At 36.9% G+C, this 12,576-nt stretch overlaps 1 pseudogene; it reads right to left on the bottom strand.

The window, feature by feature from the left end:
- Nucleotides 1–3,668: 3,668 nt before the first annotated feature.
- LOC136320602 (olfactory receptor 52J3-like) lies at nucleotides 3,669–4,605 on the bottom strand (annotated as a pseudogene).
- Between the last annotated feature and the right edge of the window lie 7,971 nt (nucleotides 4,606–12,576).

Here is a 12,576-nt window from a genome sequence, read left to right as displayed (position 1 = left end):
CCTTCCAAATGACAGAGTAGGAGAAGCTCTCACTCCTAGGAAGAAAAAAGAAAAAGAAGTCTGAATAGTTACAAAAATAGTTAGCTTAGTTGCTTTGGAATATAGTGAAAATGAAAAGATTTGCTCTTTGGAAGGGCCTAGTCATGCATTTTTTTTAAATTCTAAATCAAGCTATGCTCATTTTTGAATGGGTCGTTTTCAAAGCACTTATACAGATTTAATCATAATTATTTTCATGTAGATGGCTTATCAGCAAGCCCATGGCAGAATCATAAGACATAGAACTTTATATTAACAATAAAATAATTTATTATTCCCCATACATTCTGTGAAACCCTTGTCTGAAGAAAGACATATAAAAAATCAAGGATACACCCACTGAAAAGTAGACATAATTGCAAAGGAAACAGTAATATGAGAAAGTAAATCATAGGCACAGATGAACAAGACACTTTCATAATTATACAATACTGAAACTCTCTAATAATTCATTTTTCAATTATTGACATAAAGAAGATGTAACATCAAGTTTAATATCTTGTCAAAAAAACATAGTATCAGACACACATAAGACAAACAAAAGTTCAGACACTCTGAGATGCCTGCCCAGGAGTAAATGCAAGTTGGCTCACATACTTCTATACTTAAAAGAGCCCAGAAAGAAAATAATACACCTTCTGCATATTTTCATTGATGTCTCTATTTTACCAAGACTGTATTATTTCACAACAGGTTATTTCAGGTAGCTATGGTTGTGTGGTTTCTAGTGGTACTTGAAAGCTTCTTCATTCATTCTTCTCCCCACATCAGTTCCTCTTTAAAAATCAGCAACACTTTCAACACTGCTACAGAAGTAGCAGGTACTAGGTTCTTTTCCTCTGCCTGGTTAAGTCAGTAGAAGGCAAGTAGAAGGCTTCAAGTGGTTATGAACCTAGAGACAGCATTTATGAGCACCACTAACTGGAATAATGAAATCTAATTTGAGAGAGAATTACTCTCTGTAATTATTTAAAGGAAATAGAGAAGGGCACTTTGCAATGTCTTCACAATGATGGAGAAGCTATAGGTAACTTATAAACTCTCCAATTTGAGGCAGAGTGACTAAACATCAGGATAAAGTAGACCAGACTCTTGTTTTACTCCTTTTTACAACTTATTATTTTTATGGGAAATATATCAATATGGAAACATATAATATTATACATTCTGAAATTATGTGACACACACAGAAGGAAGAGCTATATTTTGCAATGCCTCCCTTACTTGATTTTCTAAGAACTGAAATGTCCAGGTAACAGTTGTTGCTCAGTGTCAGGATGTGGGTCAAGAACAAGCCTTCTAGACACTCTGATGCCTACCTTGGGTTCATCTCCAGAAATAATCTCTCAATAATATGCCTCTACTCACCTCAGACTTTCATCATGTTTCCAAAGTCCATTGTGTTTCCTATAGCCCATAGCAGAAGGAGAAATTACAACCAACTAATACATGATCATTTTTTTACATAGACTTTTAAAAGTCTTGGATCTTCTAGGTATATTAAATGATACCCAATCATCATTTAAAAGTTTCAAAGTTTCTTTTCCCCTTGTTAGATTCAGAGATTGGACCACACAATGCATATCATATCATGCCCAGTTGTTTTCAGCAACCTTTGATCATCTTTCTTTCATTGAACTAAAATACATATCTAAAGCAAAAGGAAATTTACTTCTGATGCTTCATCGTTCAAAAGAATATAGACACAAGTAAAAAATCTAGCATCAAAGCTCTGCATCCCTTTTTTTCCTACAGTCCAAGAAGAGTAGTTTTATGTTAATCCTGTAACTGTTCATGACATAGGAAAACTGAGTTAACTCAGTTTTTTACTATAATGGTGCCATGGGATTTAATCCTCTGAGATTGCTCAGAAAAATCCTAGACTATGATTTAGAAAAATGGAAGCACAAGAAAAAGTGATGTGGATAAGAATTTATAGAGAGAAAATTACAAATGTGGGGTAAAGTTTATGCAATATTGTGAGATATTAATTCGTCTTTAAACATATAATAGAGTTCACCAATAAATATGTCTGGATCTGGGATTTTTATTGTGGAAAATGTTAAATTACTAATTTAATCTCTCTACATTCTAAATATCTATTTATATTTCACTTTTCTTATTGTATTATCTATAAAGAGATGTCTATAAAATATTAAAGTAGTTATAAATACATCTTTAGATAAACAAAAACCAACCAATTTCATTGTCAACTGACCTGTACAACAAGAAGTGCTAAAAGATGACTCCTAACTAATGGAAAATGACAGAAGGTCTAAATGAAGAAATGAAGATTATTGGAAATGTTGAATAATAATATTATCTATTTAATAGAATCTATATAATAATATCATCCAAACATAGAACAAGCTTTGTGCAGAAAATTTTTATTATACTGTTTTGGCTGATTGTGAAAAATAGAAACATTTAAATTGACAAAATAGTTATTCACACAAAGATATTCTGGTCCCATTAAAATAAAAGTATTAATCATTTACATTTAATTTACACATTTATAAATATATTTGTAAATATACATAAAATATATAAAACAACATATATAATCCCAATTAAAAAGTCAATCATGCAGAACCTGGTTTGAAATAGCATCACAACATCAAACTATTTTGGGGTCATTTATGATATAGTTAGCATTTCCTCTCATCCTAGTTTATGGAGATTAATATGTTTAATGACTACTTGATAATTTAATAATACAAGCTATCATAAACGAACGTTCACTAAGAACATCACTTCACTCAGACTTATTAGTAAATAAAATATGCTAAAAAAATTGGTTTTTCATGCATTTAAAAAGTAAGTGACAGGCTTGGCCTGTGTTGACACAGTGGATAGAGCGTCAACCTGGAATGCTGAGATCACTGGTTCAAAACCCTGTGCTTGCCCAGTCAAGGCACGTACAACAAGTAGTCAGTGAACAACTAAAGTAAAACAACTATGAATTGATACTGCTTGCTACCCACCGCTTCTCTCTCTGTAAAATCAAAAAATAAACTCTTAAAAAAAATTTTTTTAAGTAAGTGATAGTCTCTGTTTTCAAGATTGCTATCTAGGTATTGTTAGTCACTCTCCCCAAAAAACCTCTAGGTTTTTTTCTAAGAGCACAACAGAATGAGAGCTCCTTGAGGCCAGACATTTGTAAGATTGGCTCACTTATTTGTCCCTACAATTAAAATGATTCAAGACAAACGATAAATACAAAATGAATGTAAATTAAATAAATGAATGAATGAAATAATTAATTAATTAAGAAAGAAAGAAAGATATAGGGTCAAAGTTTCAGTGCTGCATTTCTCTAATTATAATGCACAAAAGGCCCAGGTATGTTCTTGCCCCAGAAAAGAAGCAGCCTTATGCTATCAAGGATTCTGCATGAACCTATGAAAAGACAGAGAGATTTTACAACTTCTTTCCAGGATAGTACATTGGTCTTTGAACTTGAGATGTAATAAAATTTCCATAAGTCTTAAAATCCATTAGCCAAAGCAAAGAAAAATCATTTTGTATTGAAATCTGGCAGCGCTAGGTGAGGACAAGGATATCCATTAAGGCAAGAATATACAAGTCTATCTTCCAAAATGTGATAGCAAAAGAATGTAATAGAAGCCTTATCTTTTAGTAAAAGTACCAACCACTTGTTCTCGTATCTGTTTGGTCCTCACACCATAAGTGATGGGGTTGAGTGAGGGTGGGATAACCAAGTAGAGGTTGGCAATAAGAATGTGGATATAATGGGGTATGTTGTGCCCAAACCGGTGAGTGAAGAAAGAGAAGACTGAGGGAATATAGAAAAAACAGATGACCCCAACATGAGAACCACAGGTGCTTAGGGCTTTTAGCCATGCATCCTATGAGGGGAGGTGGAAGACAGCATGAAGAATGTAGACATAGGAAATGCCAATGAGGACCAGGTTGAGAACAAAGAAAGAAACAACAAAGAGCCCATAGATAGCATTAATACAAATGTTTCCACAGGACAACTTTGCAATTGCCCATGTGCTCACAGTAGGAATGAGCTATTATCCGAGCCTGACAAAAGGGTAGGCGGTAGATGAGATAGATCATGGGAAGTATAACTAGAACTGGACGAATTACAATACACATGCTGATGCCCACCAGCACCCGAGGTGTTAAGATAGTTGTGTAGCGGAGTGGAACACAGATTGTCACATAACGGTCAAAGGCCATAGCCAGTAAGACCTCAGCCTCCATGCCAGTGAAGGCATGGATCAAAAACATCTGGGCCACACATGCTCCAAAGTTAATCTCATGTGCATCAAACCAGAAGATACCTAGCATGCGGGGCACAGAGGTTGTGGAAAGGGCCAAATCAACTGATGAAAGAATGGCCAGAAAGTAGAATATTGGCTGCCGGAGGGTCTTCGCAGCCTCGATGACTAGCAGAATTGTGGCATTGCCCAGTAAAGCCACAAGGTAAAAAGAGCAGAAAGGCAGGGAGATCCAGACATGAACCTCTTTCATACCTGGGATTCTAATAAGGAAAAACGTGACGGGGTGAAAAAGGCTCCTGTTTAGGTGTATCATTTTGTCATCGTTCAAAAATCAAAGAAGGTGAAGCTGCTCTTCCTGTAGGGGGAAAAAGGAGCAAGAAGAATGCTATCAGAAGAGAGATCAGAGGAGGAAAGAGATAGACATCAATTGCTAGCTTAGTGTTTCAGTGCAGAATTGATGGCAAGTTTACTATGAGTAGGCCTGTTACTGAAAGACATATATTGATTCAGCTTCCTAGCCAATTAATAGGCCAGGACCAGATCATATTCAGTTTCCATTCTGCCTGCTGATTGAGTTTTAATTACAAACATGGAATTTTGTGGCAAGTTCAGTGCACACCTCTAATAATTAGAGCTTGCCATTCACTTTGGAAGAGAATAAGATGAGATTCCACTCTGGGAAATTCACTCTCTGGTGAGTGACACTAAAAATATCAAGACTGCACTTAAAGCCAAGTTAATATATCACAGGGGCATTCAAAAATGCCTGTAAGTAATCCACAATAAAAATATTATAGATCCAAGTGTATAGATACTCACACAATAAAAACCTTGAATTCTCTGACTCCTCATTATTCTTCATAGAGATACATATGTAAAAACTCTGACCCAAGCCCAGTGGCTTTTCACAGACACCAAATCAGATTATGAGACACAGTCACATGTTCTTAGAACAAAGGTTGCTACCTTGAGATGCTTGCACAGGAGCAGGAACTGCACAGAGGATCCACTGGGAAAGAGGAAAGAAGAGTAGTCCAATGCTATTTGCCCACTTTTTCTCAGTATCCACATTATATAGGGTATTATTCTCAGAGCATCTGTTAATTTTATCTGTGTTACTTTTGTCATTACTATAGAGTACATCCTTACTTGGTTAACTGCTGCCACCAGGTCAAGACACTGGAAATCTGGGTGGAAAACCCTGAGAGCCTCAGATGGTTTTAGAACTAGAGAAGGTATTTTTTGTAACTCTATGGTATGGCAGTGTCTCAATAGAGAAGAGTCTATTTGAGAATTATCTAAAAGGGATGGAGAAGGCACTCAAACAATGACTTCAAAATGCTACAGAATTGAATCAAGCTACTCAGAATGAGAGAAACTTACCCTAGGGTATGTGGCACAACAGTTGTAATTAAAGCATAAAAATCCTTCATGATATCTTCAGTACTGTATAGCTTTGCTTTTTTAAAATCATTTTTAATTATCTTTTTTCTTTAATATAGAAAACATACCAAAGTAAAAAATAATTTTTAAACTATATTTTCTGAGTTCAGTACATCAGAGAGACAGCCAGTGCTGCCAGGTGTACTGACTCTTATTTGTGTTCTATAAACATAGATACCCTTGCCAATTAAAAAAAAATGCCTAGCAGAAAGATGATAGCCAAGATCAAGATTACTGAGTTCATGTTGCTTATTTTGGAACAACATTAATAGCCTACTATCAACAGTAGGTCTCCACTAGCTTTGTTCCTTCCTACTGCCATAAATTGATTTATTTCATACAATGCAATTGACTGGATGATATTAAATGCATTGGATCTTTCTGAGATATTTAAAAGATAATCCTACTTACTTTTAAAAACATATGAATATTTTTTTCCTGCCTGGTTGTCCCGATGGTCCAGTTCTCATCCTACGCTGCCTAAGTGTCTTTCCATTTACTCCCACAAATTCACCACAAATCAACAGCCCATTTGCCTCTTCCATAGCAATTGACACTTACACAAAGCTCCAAGCTCACAGCATGTACTTCTCTTTTTGGGTAGTGAGTGGAGAACATGTTTATATGAGACTTCTGGCACCTAAGGACCTTTTTATAATGCATCCCAATTTTACACAGAGCTCTGGGATTGAGTCCTCAGAGACTGCTTGCTCACAAACTTCTAAATTCTATTCCAGAAACAGAAAATCCCAAGACATAGAGAAGCAACTCAAAATATGTAAATAAAAATAAAAAGTGGGGAAAAATTCAATTATTGTCATTTATACTCAACACATGTGAAAAAAGATATATACCTCCATGTTAGTGAATATGTAGTCCAAGTCTATACGTTACTGACCTACACATAGAAGAAACTAGACAATTTAATTTCAAATACCTTAACTAGGATGGGAGGACGTTTTTTTTGGTTTTAAATGTTAATATTCCTGGATGACATCAGAGAAATGGCGCTGTAAGGAGTGATACCTATAAATCTCCCCCAAAATTAAACAAGATCTTCAACCAAAGACAAAAAAATCTATCCTTGGAGCCTCCAGAAGTTCCACACTAAACACAAAGTTATGATTGAGGAACAATTGACTAAATATATAATCAACTCCGAAGGAAATAAGGAGGAAGAAACACTCCGCCTTCCTCACTAACCTGAATAAGGGCTGCTTTCACTGGGAACTGAGAGTATAGGAACTAAGGCGGGCATAGGGTGTGAATAGAACCAGACTGTGTCACAAATGTTCAAACTAGGCTGAGGCCCGGACATCCAAGCTGAGAAAAAACTGTGCTTGTGGCAACCCAGTCAACATAAGCTAACGCTCGTGCCAAACCCAGACAAAGAAAGGCACTTGGGACAGCCATCCACCCCGATCTCCTAGTTGACGCACATATATAGTGGGCGAGAGATTCCTCCTAGAGCCCCGGGAGTGGGCACCCGTGTTACCAGGCAAAAGGGCAGGGTCAGAGGCCTTTCTGTGGGCTGAAAGCAGAGTATTGGAGTCACCCCTGTGCCCCAAAAAGCAGTACATGGGGAGTGAGTAGGAGTGAAATTCCCTATGCTCAAACTTTTCTGTGCAGGCGGGGTGCCTCACTTGGAGTGAAAGGCAGCTGGCCTGATATCCTGGTCAGCAAGGGCAAAGAGTGGGTGAGAGATTCCCCCAGGAGTGGGTGCTTGTGTTCCTGGACAGAGGGGCAGAGTCAGAGGCCTTTCTGTGGGCCAAAACCAGAGTCTTGAGGTCGCCCGTGCATCCCAAAAAGCAGCACGCAGGAGTGAATGGGAGCGAAATTCCCTATGCTGGAACTTTTCCTTGTGGGCGGGACGCCTCACTGGGAGTGAGAGGCAGCTGGCCGGATATTCTGGTCTGCAAGCACAGATAGTGAGTGAGAGATTCCCCCTGAGAATGGGCGCCCTTGTTCCTGGACAGAGGGGCAGAGTCAGAGGTCTTTGTGTGCGCTGAAGCCCCGCCTGATTATACTAGTGGCTCTGACTGATTGAGCCTTACCCAGAGCCCTGCGCTGAGTGGGAATAGAGTGGGGATTTCCCAACTCTTTGTAGCCTCTTACTCTCCAGGCAAAGGCAGCAGCAACCCCATAGCTGGATCATCAGGCTTCTAATTCAAGAAGGAAAGACTAGGTGAGAGCCTCCGGGAATACAGACTCTCTCATTGGAGGAGCCTGCAAATGCTAATGAGCCTGGACTGCCAACGAGACGGAAGCCCAATATATGACATCACCATAGAGACTTATCAACTGCAATCCTCTACCTAAGCATGCCACAGGGGAAGAACCCGGGGTACAGAGTCACCGACCAGGAAGAGGGAGAGAAAGAAAAAGCAAGAAGATAAACTCTCAAAATCAAAAATAATCCACAGACTTTATTATAACCTATCCCATTTTATTATATTTGTTTGTTTGTTTCTCTTATCTTCTTGTCTTGATTATTTTCTTCCTCTTCCAATTTGGTCGTTTAATTTTCTGCTGGTATTACTCTCTCCTCTTCTGAAACTACACTACCCATAAGTGTTACATCTCCCATTATCTTTCCTTTCTTCTTTCTTTCTCTCTATGAGGGTTGCACCCAACACCCTTAACTCTCGCTCTCTCTCCTTTTATTCTTTTTTCTTCTTTTTGTGTTTTCCTTTTCTTTTTTTTCTCCCTCTATATTAGTTTCTTCTTTTCTCTTTTACTTTTCCTCTCATTCAATCCTCAATCATGAACAAATTACTTTATCTGGGACTCAAATTTTTCTTTGTGGCGCTTTGGGGGAATTTTACTTCGCTTCTTTACCTCAGTAGCAGTGCTCCCAACCCTGGCTCTCTATTTTATCCAGTTCTTGCTCCACTAAATACAATAGTAATTTTTAATTTTTTTTCCCTTTTTCTTGTTTCCCTCATTCCTCTCATCATATTTTTTAGTCAACCATCACCTAAAAGCAAAGCATTTTATTCTTGACCAAAATTTTTTCCTTTTTTGCATTTTGTGGGTTCATACCCCCTTTTTTTTGCCCCTTTATCACTTCTCCCCAATTCAGGCCCTCCATTATAAGTAGTTTTTGTTCTATGTAGCACAATTTAATTCACAGTTCACAACAATATTTTCTCAAAAAGGAGGGGAGAGGAGAGGAAAGGAAAAAAAAGGGGGGGATAATAATTTTTTTTATTCTTTTTAATTTTTATTTTATTTAACTTTTTATTCTTTATTAATTCTCATTAATACTATCAACAAAACCACTCTCAGATGCCATTAAGGAAAAGGAAATCAAACATCATGGATACAAAAGAAAGAGAGGTAACACAGATAGATGAGGAAAAATCTATGGAGAAAACATTTAATATATTAGAAACCTTAGAGCTAAATGACAGAGAATTTAAAATAGAAATCCTAAAAATACTCAGAGATATACAAGAAAACACAGAAAGGCAATTTAAGGAGCTCAGAAAACAACTCAATGAACACAAAGAATATATTACCAAGGAAAATAAAACTATAAAAACAAATCAAACAGAGATAAAAACTCTATTCACAAGCTGAAAAATGAGGTAACAAGCTTAGCTAATAGAACAGGCCAGATAGAAGGTAGGATTAGTGAAATAGAAGACAAGCAACTTGAGGCACAACAGAGAGAAGAAAAAAGAGAATCAGAAATTAAAAAAAATTAGGCCCTGGCCGGTTTTCTCAGTGGTAGAGAGTCGGCCTGGCGTGCAGAAGTCCTGGGTTTGATTCCTGGCAAAGGCAGACAAGAAAAGTGACCATCTGCTTCTCCACCCCTCCCCTTCTCCTTCCTCTCTGTCTTTCTCTTCCCCTCCCGCAGGTAAGGCTCCACTGGAGCAAAGTTTGCCCGGGCACTGAGGATGGCTCTGTGGCCTCTGCCTCAGGCACTAGAATGGCTCTGATTGTGGCAGAGCAACACCCCAGATGGGCAGAGCATCACCCCCTGGTGGGCATGCTGGGTGGATTCTGGTCGGGAGCATGGGAGAGTCTGTCTAACTGCCTCCCCATTTCCAGCTTCAGAAAAATACAAAAAAAAATTTTTTTAAATGAGAAAGCCCTACAGGAATTGTCTGACTCCATCAAAAAAAATAACATAAGAATAATAGGTATATCAGAGGGAGAAGAGAGAGAAAATGGAATGGAGAACATACTCAAGCAAATAATAGATGAGAACTTCCCAAGCCTGTGGAAAGAACTAAAGCCTCAAATTCAAGAAGCAAACAGAACAACGAGTTTTTTTAACCCAAACAAACCTACTCCAAGGCACATGATAATGAAATTGGCACAAACCAACGGCAAAGAAAAAATTCACAAAGCAGCCAGGGAAAGAAGAATACAACATATAAAGGAAGGCCCATTAGATTATCATAAGATTTCTCAACAGAAACTCTACAAGCTAGAAGAGAGTGGACCCCAATATTTAAAGTCCTGAAAGAGAGGAACTTTCAGCCACGAATACTATAACATCAAAGCTATCCTTCAAATACGAAGGAGAAATAAAAACATTCACAGATACAGAAAAGATGAGGGAATTTATCATCAGAAAACCCCCACTCCAGGAATTACTAAAGAGGGTTTTCCAACCACATACAATGAACAAAACAAAACAAAACCACAAGTAAAAGCTCCACCAAGAACATAAGAAAACAAAATTTAAACTGTGACGACAACAAAAAAAAAGGGGGGGAGAGGACAGATATTAACAGTAGGAAAGGACGAAGGAGTGCAAAAGTACTCACAAGATAGTGCTCTACAATGAACAGGGTAGGAACACTTTTCATTACTTAATGATAACCACCATTGAAGAAAACACCACAAAGCACATGATTTAAAAAAGATAGCAACAGAGGAAAGATGTATGGAATACAACCAAACAAAAACAAAAGATAAAAAAACGAAAGTGAAGAATCAAACAAAACACAAAACTAACAGAAAGCAATGTATAAAATGGCAATAGGGAACTCACAAGTGTCAATAATTACACTAAATGTAAATGGATTAAACTCACAAATAAAAAGACACATTATAACAGAATGGATTAAAAAAATCCAACTGTATGCTGCCTATGAAAAATTCATCTAAGTAACAAGGATAAAAACAAATTTAAAGTGAAAGGCTGAAAAACAATACTCCAAAAAAATAACATCCAAAAAAAAGCAAGCATAGCAATACTTATATCTGATAATGCTGACTACAAGACAGCAAAAGTACGCAGAGACAAAAATGGTCATTTCATAATGATTAAGGGGACGCTGAATCAAGAAGACATAACAATCCTTAATATATATGCACCAAACTAAGGAGCACCAAAATATATAAGACAGCTAATTATTGACCTTAAAACAAAAACTGTCAAAAATACAATCATACTTGGAGACCTCAGTACACCGCTGATGGCTCTAGATCGGTCATGCAAACAGAGAATCAATAAAGATATATTGGCCTTAAACAAAACACTAGAGCACCTGGATATGATAGACATCTATAGGACATTTCATCCAAAGTGACAAAGTATAAATTTTTCTCCAGTGTACATGGATCATTCTCAAGAATTGACCATATGTTGGGCCACAAAAACAACATCAACAAATTCAGAAAAACTGAAGTTGTACCAAGCATATTCTCTGATCATAAAGCCTTGAAACTAGAATTCAACAGCAAAAAAGAGGAAAACAATCCCACAAAAATGTGAAAACTAAACAACATACTTTTAAAAAATGAATGGGTCAAAGAAGAAATAAGCACAGAGATCAAAAGATATATACAGACAAATGAAAATGACAATATGACATATCAGAATCTATGCAATGCAACATAAGCAGTAAAAAGAGGGAAGTTCATATCAATTCAGGACTATATGAACAAAGAAGAGAGAGCCCAAGTGAACCATTTTACTTCACACCTTAAGGAACTGGAAAAAGAAGAACAAAGACAACCCAAAACCAACCGAAGAAAGGAGATAATAAAAAGCAGAGCAGAAATAAATGAAGTAGAGAAGAGAAAAACTATAGAAAAAATTAATAGAACAAGAAGCTGGTTCTTTGAAAAGATCAACAAAATTCACAAACCTTTGGCAAGATTTACCAAGAGAAAGAGAAAGAACTCATATAAACAAGATCCAAAATGGAAGAGGAGAAATCACCACAGACATCATAGATACACAAAGAATTATTGTAGAATACTATGAAAAACTTTATGCCACTAAATTCAACAATCTAGAAAAAATGGATAAATTTCTAGAACAATACAACCTTCCTAAACTGAGTCAAGAAGAAGAAGAAAGCCTAAACAGACCAATTAGTAAGGAAGAAATAGAAAAAACTGTTAAAAATGTCCCCAAAAATAAAAGTCCAGGCCCAGACGGTTATACTAGTGAATTCTATCAAACATTCAAAGAAGACTTGGTTCTTATTTTATTCAAAGTCTTCCAAAAAATTGAAGAAGAAGCAATACTTCCAAACACATTTTTTTTCATCACCAATTTGCTAAAATTATATATTTCTTTTTTTTATTGTATTTATTTTTAATGGGGTGACATCAGTAAATCAAGATACATATATTCAAAGATAATATGTTCAGGTTATCTTAAAGTTCAATTATGTTGCATACCCATCACCCAAAGTCAGATTGTCCTGTCACCCTCTATCTAGTTCTCTTTGTGCCCCTCCCCCTCCCCCTTCCCTCTCCCTCTCCCCCCTCCCCCCGTAACCACCACACTCTAATCAATGTCTCTTGGTCTCACTGTTACGTCCCATCTACGTATGGAAAAATGCAGTTCCTGGTTTTTTCTGATTTACTT

The sequence above is a fragment of the Saccopteryx bilineata genome, chromosome 1 (genome assembly GCF_036850765.1).
Source record: "Saccopteryx bilineata isolate mSacBil1 chromosome 1, mSacBil1_pri_phased_curated, whole genome shotgun sequence".
In the NCBI taxonomy this organism is placed as follows: Eukaryota; Metazoa; Chordata; class Mammalia; order Chiroptera; family Emballonuridae; genus Saccopteryx; species Saccopteryx bilineata.
This window is presented reverse-complemented; position numbering and strand designations above follow the sequence as displayed.